Raw genomic sequence first — 20,177 nt, 5'->3', positions numbered from 1 at the left:
GGCTGAAGTGATAATTTTTCTTTCACTCAAAAGAACCAAAATTGAATGGGAAACGATGTCTACTCCAGATGTAGTTAATGTGTCATATCATCTTGCCCACACACTAGAGGAGTCACCTAGAAAATTGTTAAAAATTTTAATTTTCAACTCCTATATAAAACAAAAGGAAGGGCCCTGTGTAAAACAAATAAAACACCCCACTTTCTGTTATTATTGCAAAGGGCCAGAATATTGGAAAATAAATTGTCACAAATTTAACCATTTCAAGTGCCCTTGGAATTCTAATCAGCCTTTCAGATGAGATCAGGCATGTGGAAGGTGGTATGGCTGCAGACCTAACCAGCCTTTAAAATGGCTTCCTAATTTCAAATGATAAGGCTCTGAGGAACTACAGGGGTTTGTTCAAATCTTCTCTTTTAATAGGTTTCAAGCATCTCTCTCCTCATTGGACATAAATCTACGGTAAGTTATTGAAACCAGAGCTATACTCTTGATGCTCAAACCCATTTCTATAAAGCACCCCCTAACTTAGAGTCATAAAACAGTTCAAATAGTGGGGGTGTCTAATAAACCTTAAAAAGTCCTTGTATTTAAACCTGCTCTTTCTTGTATAGGCACTTTAAGAGATATTAACCCTTTTCTCTTTAGTTGTTTCCCCCCTATTCATTTATTAGGCCAAGACTTCTCAGAAAAGCATCATACCAGAATTCCTTTGTCCTAAAAGAGGGAAGTAAATTTAGAACTTGAGAGTAGCTTTGAAAGTACCTACTCAAGTGAATTAATTTTAGCCAAATTTTCTTCCACTTATGACGAAACTAATGAACCTAGGAGCACTATAACATGTGCCTATTGGATCAGCTGCCATATATATATATGCCGTACTTTATTTATTTTTATAATTTTTTATTGTTGTTCAAGTACAGTTTTTTTCCATGTCCCCCCACCACTCCCCTCCCCACACATCCCAGCCTCCCACCCTCAAACCTACCCCCTTTTGGCTTTGTCCATCTGTCCCTTATACATGTTCCTTGATGGCCCTTCCCCTATTTTGCCCCATTATCCCTCTCCCCATCCCCTCTAATTACTGTCAGTTTGTTCTTTATTTCAGTGTCTCTGGTTATATTTTGCTTGCTAATCAACAAAACAAACAAGCACGCAAAATATGCCTTACTCTTTATGAGAAAAATTTTCAACTGATATTGTGAGAATTCATAATGCACTTCCGATCAAAATTCAAATCCTCAAAATTCTCTCCTAAAATCAATCAATAGCTCATAAGTAAAGAGGCTATGTATGAAGTCCATAATAGAAGACTGCAAAACTCAGGGCCTTGTATCTCTTGCATTAGCTTTTATAAAACTCCCATTTTACCTGTGAGATAAACCATAGGACAAAGATAAAGATTTGTCTAAGACCTTGGGCAATAAACATCATTGTTAGCTCTTGATACCCTGTTGCTCCTAACCCTCATTATGTTGCTAGCACCCATCCCAACTGAAAGTAAATCCTTTAGTGTAATTGACTTATGCAGCACATTATTCAGTATTACATTTAAAGTTAGCCAATGCCTTTTTACCTTCATTTGTACATAGAAACAATTAACCTGAACAATAGTGCCTCAGGGCTTTACTAAAAGCCTTTTTATTTTCCACAAATCCTGAAAGCTGATCTGGATGATATAAATTGTGCTAGGCATTCTACTTCATTGCAGCATGTAGATGACTGGCTTCTTTGTTCTTCCTCTCATGCCTTCTCACAAGAAAACAGTATCTACCCATTAAGATTTTTGGCCTTAAAGAAACATGAAGTCTCCAAAGGAAAGTTGCAGTTTTCCCTAACCCAGTTTCAATATTTGGAACATTTTATATCAGAATAAAGCCTTGCCACATCCTCTTCCAACCATGTTGTCTGACAAGGTGCAGGCATGGAGGACTCGAGTTCAAGGAATTTGTCTCCCTGGAAGAGAATGTGGCATCCAAAATGGGTTAACAATTGGCCGTTTTATTTTAATTATTTTACTTTTGCTACTGAATATAGACATTGTACTGTACTTACTTATTCCTGTGAAAATCACCCAAGAGGAGGGGACAGTTCAGGGGAAAACATTAGTATTCCCCACAGAACTGCCTGGAAGGATGGAAAAATCCCCACAGATTCCCCTCTTCCTTATGCAGGGGTGTACGACAGCCAGGGTAATATAATTGTTAACCATAAGGGAAAACATGTCAAGTTGTATAAATTACCCTGGTTTGAGCAACTTAAAGCAATCAGGACTGCCATGGTATACCAGAAATAAGAAAAACAAGTTAGATCTCTTAAATCAACAGTTAAGGCCAGTTAATAAAGAACCAGGTTATTGTTGCAAGCACAGGTTGTGCTGCCAACAGTTGAGGGAATGGAAGAACAGATTAGAAAGACTTTCCCATGACTGTTCCTTACCCACAGATACAAAGAGTCTTCCAAGAAGACAAGTAAAAACTATATAGAGCCCTACCCACAGCCCAGGGATATGGTTGGGATGGTTGAGATGCATCTGCAAGGCAGAGGCAACTGTGGCAGGATTTCTTGTCTATCTCTCCTTACATGTTTGTTTGGGTGATCAAAAGGTGGTGGGATTGTTAGACACCTGTATTTCAGGTTCATTGATTAGCATAATTCCAATGAAGTTGTACAATATAATTTCTTGACCAGAGAACAAAGTCTCTGTGTGTCTAAAAGTTGTTGGAGAAACAGCCCCTCCTTTACCTTGAATAGAAATATATATCAATTAGACAGGCAAAGAAATAAGAAAAGCTGGTTAGCTATTACAAACTAAACACAGAAAAACATTTTAGACAGAAAAGGATAGATAGCTAAGTTAGACATCACAAAGGCCTTATAATAAATTTCCTATTACCTGTACTCAATCTAGCGTATCCTTTTGCCCCATGACAAATTCTGAGAACTTTAATATACAATAAGACATTCAAACTCTGTACATACAGCTACTTATAATTGTCTGATTTATGGCTCTTCTGGTCAAAATAATCTTTGTTTAATAATAACTGAATCTATGGGAACTTTCATACTTTTCCTGGTTACCTTTATATTGATTTTTTCTGCTTAACTGATCGTGCTATGCTGCAAATGTTAATCACTACCTAAAATGAAAATATAAAAACCTGCTTGTACTTGCAATAAATGGAACAGAGCTTCACTGTCCTTTGAGGCATGTTGTCGTCTGTTACCCATTGCCAACTCCTTACCCACCTTTCAGGAATCCCTGGGCCCTGCTGCAGCTGGACTGTAGCAAAGCCTGTACCTAGCTATAGATAGGCTTCATGATGTTCTAACCCAAAATTCATTGTCAAGTGAAAGGGTTTTTTTTTTTTGTTGTTAATTGGCTCTCTTTCCATTTTAATGCTATTTTCTTTAGCCTTGCAGAAGCTTTTTAATTTGATGAGGTCCCATAAATACAAATTGTTTTTTAAGCAAACAGAACATTGATCAAAATAGATTGCACGTTAGGTTACAAGTCTGTACAATTTTAAGAAAATTAAAATCACATCATGTATTTTTTAATTAAAATTGAATAAAACTAGAAATCAGTGCTAGAGAAACACTGGAAAATTCACAAAATGTGGAAATTACACATACACTCTTGAACGAATATTGGGTTAAAGAAAAAAATAAAAGTGAAATTAGAAAATATCTTGAAACAAGTGAAAATGAAAATACAGCATACTAAATTTATGGGATGAAGCAAAAGCAAGACTAAGTGGCAAGACTGTAATCATACATATTTATATTAAAAATAAGATATAATCTTTTTTTTCCTTTTTTTAAATTAAATTTATTTATTTTTTTGAATTGATTATGCTGTTACAGTTGTTCTATTCCCCCCTCCATTCCCCTCCACCCTGCCCCCCCAACCCCACCATTACCCCCCCTTTAGTTTATGTCCATGTGTCTCAAGTCCTTTAGGTTCTATATTTCCCATGCTATTCTTGCACCCCCCATCTATTTTCTATCTACTGTCTATGCTACTTATTTTCTGTACCTTCTCCCCCCATCTCCTCCTCCCATTCCCCTGTTGCTAACCCTCCTTGAGATCTTCATTTCTATGTTTCCACTCCTGCTCTAGCTGTCCTTTTAGTTTGCTTTCGTTTTAGGTGTGGTTGTTAATAACTGTGAGTTTGTTGTCCTTTCACTGTTCATGTTTCTTTAACTTCTTTTTCTTAGATAAGTCCCTTTAACATTTCATATAATAAGGGCTTGGTGATGATGAACTCCTTGAATTTGGTCTTATCTGAGAAGCACCTTATCTGTCCTTCCGTTCTAAATGAAAGTTTTGCTGGGTAGAGCAATCTTGGTTGTAGGTCTTTGGATTTCATGACTTGGAATATTTCTTTCCAGCCCCTTCTTGCCTGTAAGGTCTCTTTTGAGAAATCTGCTGACAGCCTGATGGGGACTCCTTTGTAGGTGATTGTCCCCTTAGCTCTTGCTGCTTCCAGGATTCTTTCCTTCATTTTAATTTTGGCTAATGTAATTATGATATGCCTTGGTGTGTTTCTTCTTGAGTCCAACTTTTTTGGTACTCTCTGGGCTTCTTGGATTTCTTGGAAGTCTATTTCCTTTGCCAGATTGGGGAAATTTTCTTTTATTATTTGTTCAAATAGTTTTTCCACTGGTGGTTGTGTCTTTCCCCCTTCTGGTACCCCTATAATTCGGATATTGGAGCGTTTAAAGATGTCCTGGAGGTTCCTAAGACTCTCCTCATTTCTTTGAATTCTTGCTCCTTGACTCTTTTCTGTTTGTCCATTATTTGCTTTCTTCTGGTCCACTGCATTGATTTGAGTCCCAGTTTCCTTTTCATCTCTATGGGATTCCTGTGGAATTCCATTCATTTCCCTTAATTTAGCCTCCATATGTTTCTCTAATTTGTGGCTGTAATCCACCAGATCTGTGAGGAAGGTGATGACCAGTGTTTTAAACTGTGCGTCTGAGAGTTTTGCTATTTCTTCGTCATTTAGATTTATCTCTGGGGCTTTGAGTTCTGCCTGCGACATTTTTGGTCTGTTCTGGCCCTTTAAGTGGGACAAGCGGCGCCTTGGAGTCCCAGGTCGCTGGTTTGTGACGCTGTATGTGGGGGGTGGTCAGAGCGGGAAATGGCGCGCCACCACCGCCGCAGCTGCCACCGCCGCCGCTGGGCCGGTCCAACCGGTCACTCCCTCACTCGAGCGCAACCAGGCAACCACAGTCAACTCGTTGCCACCGCCTCCCCACTGTGTCGCTTCCCCGGTGGGCTGCTCGGTGGCTCACTAGGTCCAATCCTGGGTTTGGAACCCGCGTGACTGGATTCGCGCGTCTGGATTCCGCGCCCGGTCCGACCGAGCCCTCCTTTGTAAGTCCTCACCCGACGCCGGTTTCGCCCCTTACTGGTCAGGCTGAAGAATTTGTTGTTAGCGGACTTCCGAAAAGTTCAGTTTTCCGTGTTCTGGTTGTGTTTTGTGATGCTAATATTTAGTTGTCCCTAAACTTGGTTGTGTGAGGAGGCAGGCATATCCAGCTAAACCTCCATCTTGGCGGAAGTCCCCAGATAGAATCTTAATTACACTTTAAGGAACAAGAAAAAGAAGCCCAAAATTGACAGAAATAAATAAATATTAGAGCAGAAATAAATAAAACAGACAAGAAAAACAATAGAAAAAACAAAACTAATAATTGTTTTTAAAAATAATAAAGAAAATATAATGCAGATTCAGATTTGGCACCAGTGCCAGGCCTGGGACCTGTGGGCAAGAGTCCCTGTCCATACTGCCACCTACCTACGACAGGAAGACCTTTGACAGATTTTAGTAGAGTCTGCAGTATGGACTGAGGATGCGGGAGATGAGCAAGTGGGGTGGAGCTGGGTATCAGGAAGTCACCAAGGTGGGGTGAGCCTTGTTCACCAGGTTAATGCAGATTTGTTTGGTGCCTATATGCCTGCCAACTCTTTGGGGGAAGGGCTCAAGACCCGAACAATGGGGGCTACTGAGGCAGCCTTTGCACTGAAGTCAGGTGCTTCAGCTTCTTTTCCTATGTTCCCAGTGTCTTTTCAGCAGCTGTTCCTTTTCTGGAGCTTAGTGTGGACTTCTGCCAAGATGGAGGTGTGGGTGGAAGCTCTGTGTCTCCTCACACAACCAAGTTCAAAAACAACAAACTTTTAGCAACAAAAATGCAGCCAAACCACAGAAAATTGAACTATACGGAAGTCTGACAACAACGAACCCTTCAGCCAAACCAGTAAGAGGGGCAGAGCCAGCAGCAGAGTGGGGTCGGGCAGAAAAGATCCACGGGCCAACCCGGGCGCACAACCCAGGTGTGCCAGCAGCCATGGGCAGATCCCAGGTGTAAAGTAGCAGGTGGACCCACTGAGGGTGCAAGGCGGTGGACCCACTGAGGGTACAAGGTGGTAGACCCACTGAGGGCTGATCGTGGTCACACATTTGTGCACAGATAAACCGGTGAAGGAGCAAGCAGTGAGACAGACCATGCGGGCCCCAGTGGCGGGAAGTGGCAGGGGGAACCGCTATTGTCACTCTCTGACCCCGCCCCCACATACAGCATCACAAACCAGCGACCTGGGTGCCCCCCCCCCCGTGAACACCTAAGGCTCCGCTCCTCATATGTAACAGGCACGAACAGATCAAAGAACAACTCAGAGCCCCAGAGCCAATAAATTTAAGCAATGAAGAAATAGCCAAACTTTCAGATGCACAGTTCAAAACACTGGTGATCAGGATGCTCACAGAACTGGTTGAATTTAGTCACAAATTAGAGTAACATGTGAAGGCTAAACTAATTGAAATGAATGGAAATGCACAGGAAACCAATAGTGATGGAAAGGAAACTGGGACTCAAATCAAAGGAGTGGACCAGACAGAGGAAGAAAATGACCAAACAGAAAAGGATGAAGAAACAAGAATTCAAAAAAATGAGGAGAGGCTTAGGAACCTCCAGGACATCTTTAAGTGTTCCAACATCCAAATTATAGGAGTACCAGAAGGGGAAGAGAAAGAGCAACAAGTGGAAAACTTATTTGAACAAATAATAAAGGAGAATTTCCCCAATCTGGCAAAGGAAATAGACTTCCAGGAAATCCAGGAAGCTCAAAGAGTCCCTAAGAAGGTGCACCCAAAGGGGAACACACCAAGGCACATCATCATTACATTAGCCAAGATTAAAATGAAAAAGAGAATTCTAGAAGCAGCAAGAGATAAGGGGACAGTCACCTACAAAGGAGTCCCCATCAGACTGTCAGCGGATTTCTCAAAAGAGACCTTACAGGCAAGAAGGGGCTGGAAAGAGGTATTCCAAGTCATGAAATCCAAAGACCTCCATCCAAGATTGCTCTATCCAGCAAAGCTTTCATTTAGAATGGAAGGACAGATAAAGTGCTTCCCAGATAAGATCAAATTCAAGGAGTTCATCATCACCAAGCCCTTATTATATGAAATGTTAAAGGGACTTACCTAAGAAAAAAGAAGATAAAAAAGATGAACAGTGAAAGGACAGCAAACTCACAGTTATTAACAACCACACCTAAAACAAAAGCAAACTAAGAGGACAGCTAGATCAGGAGCAGAACCATAGAAATGAAGATCACATGGAGGGTTAGTAACAGGGAAGTGGGAGGAGGAGAAAGGGGGAGAAGGTACAGAACATAAGTAGCATAGATGGTAGGTAGAAAATAGATACGGGGAGGGCAAGATTAGTATGGGAAATATAGAATCTAAAGAACTTGAGACACATGGTCATAAACTAAAAGGGGGAATGGTGGGGGAGGGGTGTGCAGGGTGGAGGGGAATTAAGGGGAAAATAGAACAACTGTAATGGCATAATTAATAAAATATATTTTTAAAAAATAAAATAATAAAGAAAATGACAAACTATTAGCTACATCAAGAAAAAAAGGGAGAAGACTCAAATAAATCAGAAATGGAAGAGGAGACATTAGAATTGATACCATAGTATAAATAGCTATCACAAGAGTGCACTATGAACAATTATACACAAACAAATTGGGTAACATAGAAGAAGTGAATAAATTTATGGAAGCATCTAAACTGCCAATATGGAATCATAAAGAGATAGAAAATGTGAACAGACCTGTAGTTAGTGAGGAGATTAAATCAGTAATTAAAAAATATCTCAACAGAGCATTATGCTAAATGAAATAAGCCAGGCAGTGAAAGACAAATACCATATGATCTCACCTATAAGTGGAACTTAATCAACAAAACAAACAAGCAAGCAAAATATAACCAGAAACATTGACATTAAGAACAAACTGACAGTAACCAGAGGGGAGGTTGGAGGGGGTAATGGGGCAGAAAGGGAAAAGAGTTTTCAGGAACAACTATAAAAGACACAGGGACAAAACCAAGGGGTAGTGGAATCAGGGGAGGGAGGTGGGGATGGCTGGGATTGGCAGGGAGTGGTGGGGGGAAAAGGCAGACAAATGTACTTGAACAACAATAAAAGTAAAAAAAAAAAATCTCTTAACAAAGTCAAGCCCAAGACCAGGTGCTTTCACTGTTGAATTCTTCCAAACATTTAAAGAAGGAAAAATGAAAATTCTTCTAAAAATATTCCCACAAAAATGAAGTAGGAATGAGGCAGACTAGTAAGAATCTGGTAAAATTCCTGGGCAAGTTAAATGGGGAAACTGAAATAAGAAAATTAAACAAGGCCAAACAATTTGAACAACTTATAGCCAGCTGGTGAATCACAAGACCTACTCTTCTTTAATCAAGGACAATTGAAAACAAGTGGTTTGTACTTTTCCTCCTCAACCAGAGAACACCTAGCTTAAGTCACCCTGATTGGGGTTGGGGGAGATAGAGAACAAAGACCCGATTAATATCATTTGTGCTAGCTAAATCCAAGGACAGATGAAACCAAGGGAACAAATAACAAAAACTCCATTAAAGCCAGACAGACCCAAGATTAAAATAACACAATAAAGCAGACCAAAGAACAATCCCAAACTCCCCTATATGCTCATTTTGATGCACCGGCATATTGAAAATGGACATGGAAAACTGATGAATATTCTCCTGAAACCCACCCTAAGATTCTCACCTACAGGAGACAAAACCCCAAAACAAAGGATATTAGTGCAGGCTTGCTCTAGAGCTCGCCTATGTACTTTCAGGGGCGTGTACTTTTTACTTCCTAGACTGTAAGGGTCCTAAGAAGACTTGCAGCCAGGGTAGCCATGGGTAGTGGCAGCTCGATCCAGGTTTACCCCCGATCATGTCTCTAAGCCCCCCTTTTCTCTGACTTCCCAGTGAGCTAACAGCAGGCCTGTCTTGGCTCACTACTTTCCTATCATGTTTCTAGGGAGCCAAAGCAGAGCACCACGTAGGCTCTCTCCTGTTGCTCTCCTGTTGCTTCTACCAAAAGCCCTTTCTTTTGTTTCACTGTCTCCAGCTTTAATAAATGTACTTTCAAAATCACGTGGACTTGTGTTGTGAAATCTTTCCTACATGCTGTCAAGGGCCCACATACTACAGGCTGGCCTGAGACAGACCTGCATCTGGCCAGTCCCTGTCTGAAAACAAGAATACTTCCAGACTCATTCTTTGAGGCCAGTAATGCCATAACACCAAAGTCAGAGAAATCAACAGACCAATATCCCTTGTAAATATTAATGCAAATTATCCTCAAAATACTAACAAATCTCATTGAACAGCACATTAAAATGATAGTACACTATGATCTTGGAACAAAAATGGTGCAACATACTAAAATCAATCAATGTCATATCACAGTAAAAGAACAAAAATAAAAGTCACATGATCATCTCAACAGATACAGAAAAGCATTTAAAAATTGAACACACTTCTATTTAAAAGTCAGTGAAGTAGTTATTTCAACATAATAAAAGCCATTATAAAAAGCCTAATTATACTCAATAGTGAAACACTGAAAGCTTTTCCTTTATGTCTAGAAACAAAACAAGGATGCCCATTCTTGCCACTTGCATTCAATATAATACTGAATGGAATTCATAGCCAGAGAAATAAGGCAAGAGGAAAAAATCAAAGATATTCATATATGAAAAAAGTAAAATGATAACTAATTCCACATGATGAGATCTCATATGTAGAAAACCAAGACTTCACAAAAAACTGTCAGAAATAATAAATAGAACTAATAAATGAATAGAGAAGAATTAATGCACAAAAACCCATGGTGTTTTTAAACACTACACCAAACAATATAAAAAGAAAATAAAAAAGAAGACACTGCCCAGGCATAACCAAGCTAGGGCACTGGTTGCCCGCTGGGGCAGTACCAGATAATTTGGGGTATCCTGGTGGCACTTATAACTGGTAGAAGAGGTGGGCCAACTGGCCATGACCTAGATAGATACTGGGATTGCCAGAGAGTTGGAGTGTGTGGAAAGCCAGGCAGCGGCTCAGAACAGCAGCAGCAGCCACAGAGGCTATTTCCAAAAGGGAAACTGAAGTGAACCATTCAGGGACCTCGTGTGCACAGTGGCCAACAAACAGGGAGGAGTGTGGGCAAATTGCTCCCACTCAGTGAACCTCACAAATCAGTCAAAGGGGTGAAAAGCAAGGTGGCACATCGGGGCCAGCCTGGAGCAATCCCACCGAGTGGAGACTGTGAGCCATACAGTGGTCTGACAGCTGGACAGTTTCCCAGCTGGAAACTGGGAATCTGTGATTATTGTAGCCCAGACTGAGCCTGCATCCTTCTAGATACAAGCAAACAGAGAAGAAATGATATGTGAAGCAAAAGGAAGATAGGTCTCACCAGAAACCAACCCTAACAGTATTTTTATCTTGTAATTCTAACCTCCAAATCTGTGAAAAAATAAATTTCTATCTTTTCAGCCACCCAGTCCATGATATTTTTTTTATGGTAGGCCAAGTAACTTAATACAGATGGATACATGACACATTTGTCAAAATCCCATTGAACTTTATAAAGTACAAAGAATAAACTTTAATGTATGTGAATTTTTAAAAAAAAGAATTACAGGATTCTAGGATGTAATGCAAACTGTAACACAAGAATTCAACTGTATTACAAATATGTGAATTACACTGAAGGGAGTGTGGAGAAAATTTGCCTACCTACTTAACTTTAGAGATAAGTGTAACCCGTAAAACTAAAGGCAAATGGTATGGTGCATAAACAGTGTATTCTACTTGATAAAATATTTTCCTGCAAAGTTTCAGGCTGAGCAGATCTGAAATCAATATATACATATATTACAATTGAACAATTCAAAAATTATTAGGTGTATGTTGGGAGTCAAGTTTCTCACTGCTGTAGCAAGAAGTTATAGACAAGCAAGAGCTGAATAGTACACACGGTAATTATTTTTATTTGAATACATTAGTATAACTTTGTTTTAGCTTAATTTAGGTGCAGATGGTTACATATTTTATAAATGCAGACACACGCATATATTCCCTTTATCAGCTAAAGATCCTAGAATAAATGACACTCCCGTAGCAGTAAGCACACCAAGTACCCAAATCTTGTTTCTAACACAATTTTTGAATTAAATTTATTGAGGTAACATTGGCTAAATTATATTAATTTCAGATGTACAACTTTATAATACACCTGTATGCTACTATTGTGTGCTCACTACCCAAAGTCTAGTCTCCTTCCGTTACCATATATTTGACCACCTTGTCCTCTTCAGCCTTTCAGCACCCTTCCCCTCCGGTAACCACCATTCTGTTGTCTGTATCTGAGTTTGTGTACTTTGTTTATTTCTTATTTTTTGTTTTATGTCCCATATATGAGTGAAATTGTACTGTTCTTGTCCTTTTCCTTCTGATTTATTTCATTAGCCAAATATCCTCAAGATCCATCATGTTGTCCCAAGTGGAAACATTTCATCTTTTATGAAATAAGTAGTATTCCATTGTATATATACATATAACATCTTCTTTATCAAATCATCCATCAACAGACACTTAGGTTGTCTCCATGTCTTGGTTATTGTGAATAATGCTGTAATGAATATAGGGATACAGTTATCTTTATAAATAATTATTTTCAAAAATTTCAGGTAGATATCCAAAAGAGGGATTGCTGTATCATATAGTAGTTTTATTCTTAATTTTTTGAGGAATCTCCATACTGTTTTCCATAGTGGCTGCACTAACTTACATTCCCACCAGCATTGTGTGAAGGTTCTCTTTTCTTCACATCCTTTCCAGCACTTGTTTTTCTTGTCTTTTCGATAATAATCTAATACCATTTTAAAATAAAAGGAATCTAGGCTCTCTAGAGAAATTGCTGATTCCAGGATTGGGACATATAATATATAAGTTAAGCCTGGAGCTTCTTATACTGTCAGAAAGAAATTACTCAAAAACAAAAGCCAAAATGATGAGAGTATGTTAACAGGACACAGGAGTGAACTGAAGAACTTTCGATATTAGATCAGCAAAGTAAAGTAGTATTTGGTTATAACCCAAAGTATAAAATAAATATCCATGAAGCTATGCTGAAACAAATAAGTGATAAATAAATGAAGAGAGAAAGGAAGAAATAAACACAAATATACCATTCAGAAAAATTTAAAGTAATGTTGTAGATTAAAGGGGTGGAGCATAATTCCCACTCGTTAAAAGTAGTCTATAAATGGTGACATTCTTCTAAGGAATAATGGAAGAAAAATATTGAAATTCACAATGGAGAAACTGGATAAACACTACTTCAGTCAGGTAATCAAAGTTAACATCAACAGTGGTAAGTCTTGATAGTATGTGCCCTTGATATAATGTGATGAGAATAGAAATTTATGTTTATGTTCTTGCCACCAAAACCCATAACTTCAGATATAATTATTAAAAAAAACATTTCACAAACTACAATTGTGGTGGATATTCCACAACATACACAAATACTCCTCAAAACTTCCAAGGTCAACAAAAGAAGTCTAAAAAACTGTTATAGGCAAGAGGATCCTAAGACAATTAAATGTGATGTGGCATATTAAATGGAATCCAGAAACAGAGAAAGAACATTAGGTAAAAACTGAGAAAATTTGAATAAAGTATGAATTTGGATAACAATGATGTATCAACATTGTTTGTTAATTGTGACAAATGTATAATACTGATGTTAAAAATGTTAGTTATAGGTGAACTGGATATAGATTGCATGGGAACTTTATACAGTCTTTACAGTTTTCTGTAAATGTAAAACTATTTTTAAAATATTAATTTTGAGTAAAACCAATTGACTCTGAGTGAGTAACAGATAATTTTTCAAGTCAGGTGGTTTACAATTAGTTGCTTTCAACAAAATCAAAGGAAGCCTTTAAGTTGTCTCACTAGCAGATTGTTTAAAAGAATTTTTTATGAAAGATCACTAAGTATTTTTGCCATATCTCTTGAAATTTAGAAAACGGACTAATATTTTTAAATCAAATTTCCTTCTAGTACCATTTTTTATATATGTGAAGGGGTATTTTCCACACTTAAATTTATACCAGTGAGAGATAGAGCTAGTATTAATTCTGAATTCTGTCTCATTCTAGCAATGAATTATAATCATAAATGGGCATATGAATTCATTGTATTGAGAAAAAAGAAAAGTACAAGCCACATCAAAATGCATTTCCACTTAATGTTCATGATTTTTAAAAAATATATACTTATAATACTGTTATACCATTGTAGATATTTGTATGCAATAATTGCAATAACTCATCCAAAAGAAAAATTTTAACTCAGTACTTTATGATCACTAGACAATTTGAAAACTTTAAATTTTAATATGCTTATTTGTTTTTGTTGCAAAGCAGTATGAAACAGTGAAAATATTTAGGCATAAAAGTATATCATATTAGGATAAAATTTTGTGATAAGTGTAGAAAAGAAATTCAAGTTCAAAAACAGAATTATTTTAAATTTCTTTTTTACATATATATTATTGATGATGTTAGTATAGTTGTCCCATTTCTTTCTCACCTTTATGCCCCTCTGCCCTGCACCCTCCACCTTTCAGCACACCCCCCCCACCTGCGCCTTAGTTCATGCCCATGAGTTGAATGCATAAGTTCTTTGGCTTCTCCATTTCCTATACTACTCTCAACCTCCACCTGTCTATTTTGTAACTACCATTTATGCTTCTTATTCCCTGTACCTTTTCCCCCCATTCTCCCCCTTCCCCTCCCCACTGATAACCTTCCATGCCATCTCTATTTCTGTGATTCTATTTCTCTTTTCATTGTCTGTTTAGTTTTTGTTTTTTAGATTCAGTTGTTATAGTTGTGAGTTTGTTGTCATTTTATGTTAATAGTTTTGATCTTCCTCTTTTCCTTAGATAAGTCCCTCTAACATTTCATATAATAAGGGCTTGGTCATGATGAATTTCTTTAACTCTATCTTGTCTGGAAAGCACCTTATCTGCCCTTCTATTCTAAAGAAAAAATTTTAAATATTTTATTTATTTATTTTTAGACAGAGGGGAAGAGAGGGAGAAAGAAAGGGACAGAAACATCAATGTGTAGCTGCCTCTCACACATCCCCAACTGGGTATCCTGCCTGCAACCTAGGCATGTGACCTGCCTGGGAATCAAACCAGCGACCCTTTGGTTTTCAGGCTGGCACTCAATCCACTGAGCCACACCAGCCAGGACCAGTCATGGTTTTTTATTTCACTGGATCAATTTAAAAGACTGATGTAACCATTTATTTTAAAATATCAGTAATAACAGTACAGAAACACATTGATTGCAAGTACATGAACTTGTAATGAAAACATTTTGATCCACCCTAAAATGTGTGAGTGGATGCATTAGTATTTCATATTACTTTCAGTGGGAGCATGAATCAAAAATTTTTTTAATTTTATTGAATTTATTGGGGTGACATTGGTTAATAAAATTATATAGGTTTCAAGTGTAAATTCTATAACACATGATCTGTATATTGTATTGTGTTTACCAAACCACAAAGAATCAAGTTTCCTTCCATCCCCATTTATGCCCCCTTTACCCTATTTTAGTTCTCCCAACCCCCTTTCCCTCTGGTAATCACCATACTGTTGTTTGTGTCTTCTGTCTTTTTTTTTTTTTTTTTTTGCTTAATTTCTTCGCTTATTTCACCCAGCCCCCAAACCCTCCTCCCCTCTGACAACTGTCAGTCTGCTCTTTGTATCTATGAGTCTGTTTCTGTTTTGGTCATCAGTTTGTTTTGTTCATGAGATTCCACATGTAAGTGAAATCACATGGCATTTGTCTTTCTCTGAATAACTTACTTCGCTTAGCATAATACCCTCCAGGTTCATCCATGCTGTTGGAAGAGACACAATTTTAAAGCACAATTAAGTTATTGAATTACATGAGACCAATACATTTAAGCTTAATGACTTTCATTTGCAGATACCCATCACTCCTGTGTCTCATGTACACAAAGAATATGCACACATTTATAAAATAAGGCCTATCATAACACATCTCAGATGTTGGTGCAATAGCTAGAGGCACCCAGGTAATAAACTCTTCTAGCTTTTAATAGTTTCCAGAACTAGGTTTTTTTTTTCAGATTGAGAAGAGAAAAGACTAATCAAATGAAACTATTTAGGAGACATTCTATACCAGTTATGTTTGGTCAGGAAGCTATTTAATGTAAACTACCCCTTGCTACCCAAAGTGAGGTCCATAAACCAGCAGCATGGGCATCACCTGGAAGCTTGATGGATATGCAGAATTTCAGGCCCTACTCTAGACCTACTTAATCAGAATCTGCATTTTAGTAAGATCTCCAGATGATTCATAGGAACATTAAAGTTTGAATTCTGGGAGAGCTTAGGCTGTACAGTCTAGAGTCTAGACCTGAGATATTAACTATTATCATTTAGGGGAAAAGATTGAAGTCATTTCCAAGGGGAGCCAATTACTTTTAAATGCTTTGAATATACTTCAACAAATAATTTAAACTACTTTAAACAGTTATTTATGATGTTTGAAGTTATTTCAACCAGAGTTGTAATGCAGGCAGCTATTGTATAAAGATATATTTTAATCAGAAATCTGAATACAAGCAGTTACAGCATCTGTTCAATGGAACTTTTTCTAGTAATCACTTAAAATCACTAGCCTTGTACACCTGTCAATTCATAATTTCACATATTATTTTTAAAAATTTGCTTTACAATCAAGCCAAATACAATGACCTCCTAAAATATAATCACTGGAGGAAATTACAAAGATCTAGGTGAAAAGTGATTCTTAAAGGGATTTTCCAGTGGCTTCAGAATACCAATAAAGATTAAGAAACTTTTGTACCTCTTTCAAATTCTATCTGTATAGACCTCAACCCCCTACCCTCATGACTTCATCTAATCCATATTATCTACTACAGGCCCTATCTCCAAATATCACATTGGGAAGTAAGGCATAAACATTTAAAAATTTTTTATTTTCATTTATTAATTTTATTGTTGCTCATGTACAGTTGTCTCCATTTCCCCCCAGCCACTCTCCCCTGTCCCACCCATCCTCACTTCCCACCCTCAATTTTACCCCTCTTTGGCTTTATCCATGTATCCTTTATACATGTTCCTTGATGACCCTTCCTCCAATTTCCCCCATTCTCCCTCTTTCTCCCCTCAACATATTAATTTAAAGGAACATGATTCAATCTATAGCACAACCCATTTGCCAAGCCATACTAGGATTGCTCGATATAAGATAGGGTGGGAAAGAGGTAATATATAGCTGGAATAAAAGGGCTCATTAGCACTGTTTTTTTAAAAATATTTTATTTATTTATTTTTAGACAGATGTGAAGAGAGGGAGAGAAACATCAATGTGTGGTTGCCTCTCATGCACCCTGCCCTGGGGACCTGGCCTGCAACCCAAGCATGTGCCCTGACTGGGAATCAAACCATCAACCCTTTGGTTCACAGGCCAATGCTCAGTCCACTGAGCCACATCATCCAGGGCAGCACTGTTTTCTTAATGCATTATAGTTAATGAACTGTGGTGAAAAACACCCAACATATAGAATGCCCCCCTACACATGGCTTTGTAATTGTAATCATTGAGTCAATCTCTCCAACAAAAAGCTAAGGTATTATAGATCTATGTTGTGTCTGCTCATGTATAATAAATAAAAAGACTTCGATTCTGTATTGGATATACTTTTCTATCACAGCTTCATGGTGAGAAGTAGTCATTTAAGGAACTAAACATATGATTAAGAAGTCCAGAAGCACACATTGACTGGCTAACACATTCTTCCAATGGGTCTACTAAACAGAGTGCACAATTACCATATTCAGACCAGTAATCCCAGTGCAAGTCAGTGTTTCAGTGGACAATTCTACCATGATGAGAAGTTTCCCTTATTTCCAGGTGCAGCAAACCAAGGAAAGTGAACTCAATAGGGTATGAAAAGGCAATGATAGAGATAGTTTTGGACATCAACAACCTTTCCCCTTTGTTAAAGATCACTGTAACTAGCCCCTAAAAACTTTTGCTTTAGCAGTATATTGCCAGTCCAGTGAACAAAAACCGTGGATATGGTATATAGTTCTTGTTTTCTTCTAGATTGAGTTTGTACCACAGCAACATGTAATGCCATTATATACACTCAGTTTGATGAACTTAACTGAAATTTATGAATACATGTATAGTCCAGTTAACGTGGGAAATGAAGACATTGCTGTGGCATTATAAAGATTTCTGGGTGAATCTGAGGTATAATAACTGTTTTAAAGAAAGATGGGAATCTGAAACTTGTAGGCAATAGGCTCTCAAAGGGAAATGGCAAGATATGAGGGTTAGTTTGAGAAAATAATAAATAAAAACAAGAAAAAATAAGATATTGTATGACAAATAAACCTTGCCTTAAAAACTTTGGAATTTGCAGACCCTAAGATGGAGGCTGAGTAGGTGGAAGCTGAGTCCACTTGCTCTTGCCCCCAACTTAGATTTTCAGCTGATCTTCCAACAATTAACCCAGTCAATAAACAATCTTAGCTAATATGAAGTTTTGAAGCCAAGGAGTACAGAAGATGGTTTGTACCATCCAGTAAAGAAATGTTATAAGTTGAAGGGGAAATACCCTGTATGTGACACCTGCAGCAATGGAGGGACAAGACAGAAATCACAGCTTTGGAGCTCTCTCAATTTTGGAGCAGTGGGCACTAGTCCCACACAGGGATCTACAACTCTGACTGGGTGAAACATGGGAGGATAGATGAAATCTGTGAGACCCACGCTACACAGTGAACAGTATGTCCATAATGGGAGCACCAAACTGCAGAGTTTTATATAGGGACTCAATCTCCTAAAAACAATCAGGTTGCCACACCTCAGTCTGTCAGAGGCACTGGCAGGCTGAAGCCAGCTGTGACTATGACAGGCATTTTGCTTTTAGGGGATGGGGTATGCACAGAGAATCAGATAGTGACTCAGTACTGCAGTCTGGGTACCACATACTTTTGGAAAAGGAGCTGAAATGTGGCTGGGCAAAGACCCCACATGCAGCTGCACTTCTAGCAAAGAAACCAGAGAGAAAATGCAGTTCATACTGAATCCAATTGGGCAGGGAGTTCAGAGAGCTGCGCAACAAGGGGTTTGCTGGACACCAGGAGATGCACAGCACAAAAGTTCTGGACTATGTGTCCTGCAAAGGTAACAAGCAGAGAGATGTGCAAGAGTTGAGTGCCAGAGATTCTTTGTAGCAAGGCAGACCTTCCAGACTCCCACCGCGATCCTTGCAGATTAAAAACACCTGGGAAGGGAAAGGCATACCCATCCCCCTCCTGCTAAACAGTCCTCCCAGGCTCAGGAGCCCCCTGCTGGGCACATATGCACAGGGGAAAGAAAGAGAAATACCAAGGGGGTCCTTTCTGAACTTTTCTCAGCTGTGACAAGACATGCTGGCTCCTCATGCCCTATTCCACTGAAACCAGCTTGGCAGAGAGTACTAAAATTGCTGCAGCAAGGGGAGCACAGGACCCCACCCAGCCTCAAGTCTTATACAGAGCTGCCATCAGCACCAGGAAAGAAAGAGCTTCCCCTTTTACACAAATTTGCCCCTAACATGAAACAACTAACTCATGAAAAATTATTCATTATTGGAAATAATCTGGGACCAAACAAGATGTGTGGTTTAGGGCCAGGGAACATAAACACCATCTTCCCTGAAGTCTGAACAGTGCCTCCAAGGGGGGATCCAGGGGCTTCATCCTCCAGATAGCACCTGAAGCCCTCTCAGAAACAGATGAGTCAGCAGCAAGGCTAAGACTAATGGCAGGACCTCAGATAGAGGCAGGAGGAAGAGGTAGCTGTGGTGCTTTTTGATGTTGGGTGACCCCCACCCTCGGGCCTTGTACTGATGAAAAGCCAACAGGGCAAAGCAGTAAGGACCATCCTAGATGTAAATAAGCTTGAAGAAGACATCCGAAGACTGTGGATAACTTGTAGCCTTGAACAGGCTGCCTAGGGCTACACTAGGACACCATCTGACATTACCAGGGTAGATCCCCAAAGAGAGGTCTGCAGCCAAGCACTGGACTGTACTGAGATGAATTCCATCTCATTATTTTTCATTATTTGCATGTTTTTTCTTTTTTATAACATTTTTAAAGCTTCAGTAGATTTGCTTTCTTGGGAAAAATGTTATATTTTATTTTATTTTTCTTGTTATTATACTACAGTTGTCTCAAATTTCCCTCTTCACCCACCTCTACCCAGCCAACCCTCCAATCTCATAGTTTATCCTCACACTATTGTCCATGTCCATGGGTCCTTCATCCACATTCTTTGACTAGTCCCTTTTCCTTACTTGTCATCATTCTCTCCTTCCCCTCTCCCATTTGGCCACTGTCAGTCTGTTCCATATTTACATGCCTCTGGTTCCATTTTGCTCATTAGTTTATTTTGTTCATTAGATTTCCCTTGTAAGTGAAATCATATGGTATTTGTTTTTCCACTGACTGGTTAGTTCACTTATCATAATAGCCTCCATTTGCAACCACGCCATTGCAAAAGGTAGGAGTTCCTTCTTTTTTCCTGCTGCATAGTACTCCAGTGTGTAAATGTACCATCTCAGATATTCTATGCAGGGATATTTTCACTGACATGTCCCCTTGAGCAAGAGACATAAAGGAAAGAATAAACAAATAGGACCTAA

Source organism: Artibeus jamaicensis, unplaced genomic scaffold, assembly GCF_021234435.1.
Source record: "Artibeus jamaicensis isolate MK-2021 breed Jamaican fruit bat unplaced genomic scaffold, CSHL_Jam_final contig_1410, whole genome shotgun sequence".
Lineage (NCBI taxonomy): Eukaryota > Metazoa > Chordata > Mammalia > Chiroptera > Phyllostomidae > Artibeus > Artibeus jamaicensis.
The sequence above is the reverse complement of the archived record's forward strand: the minus strand, read 5'-3'. Positions refer to the sequence as shown.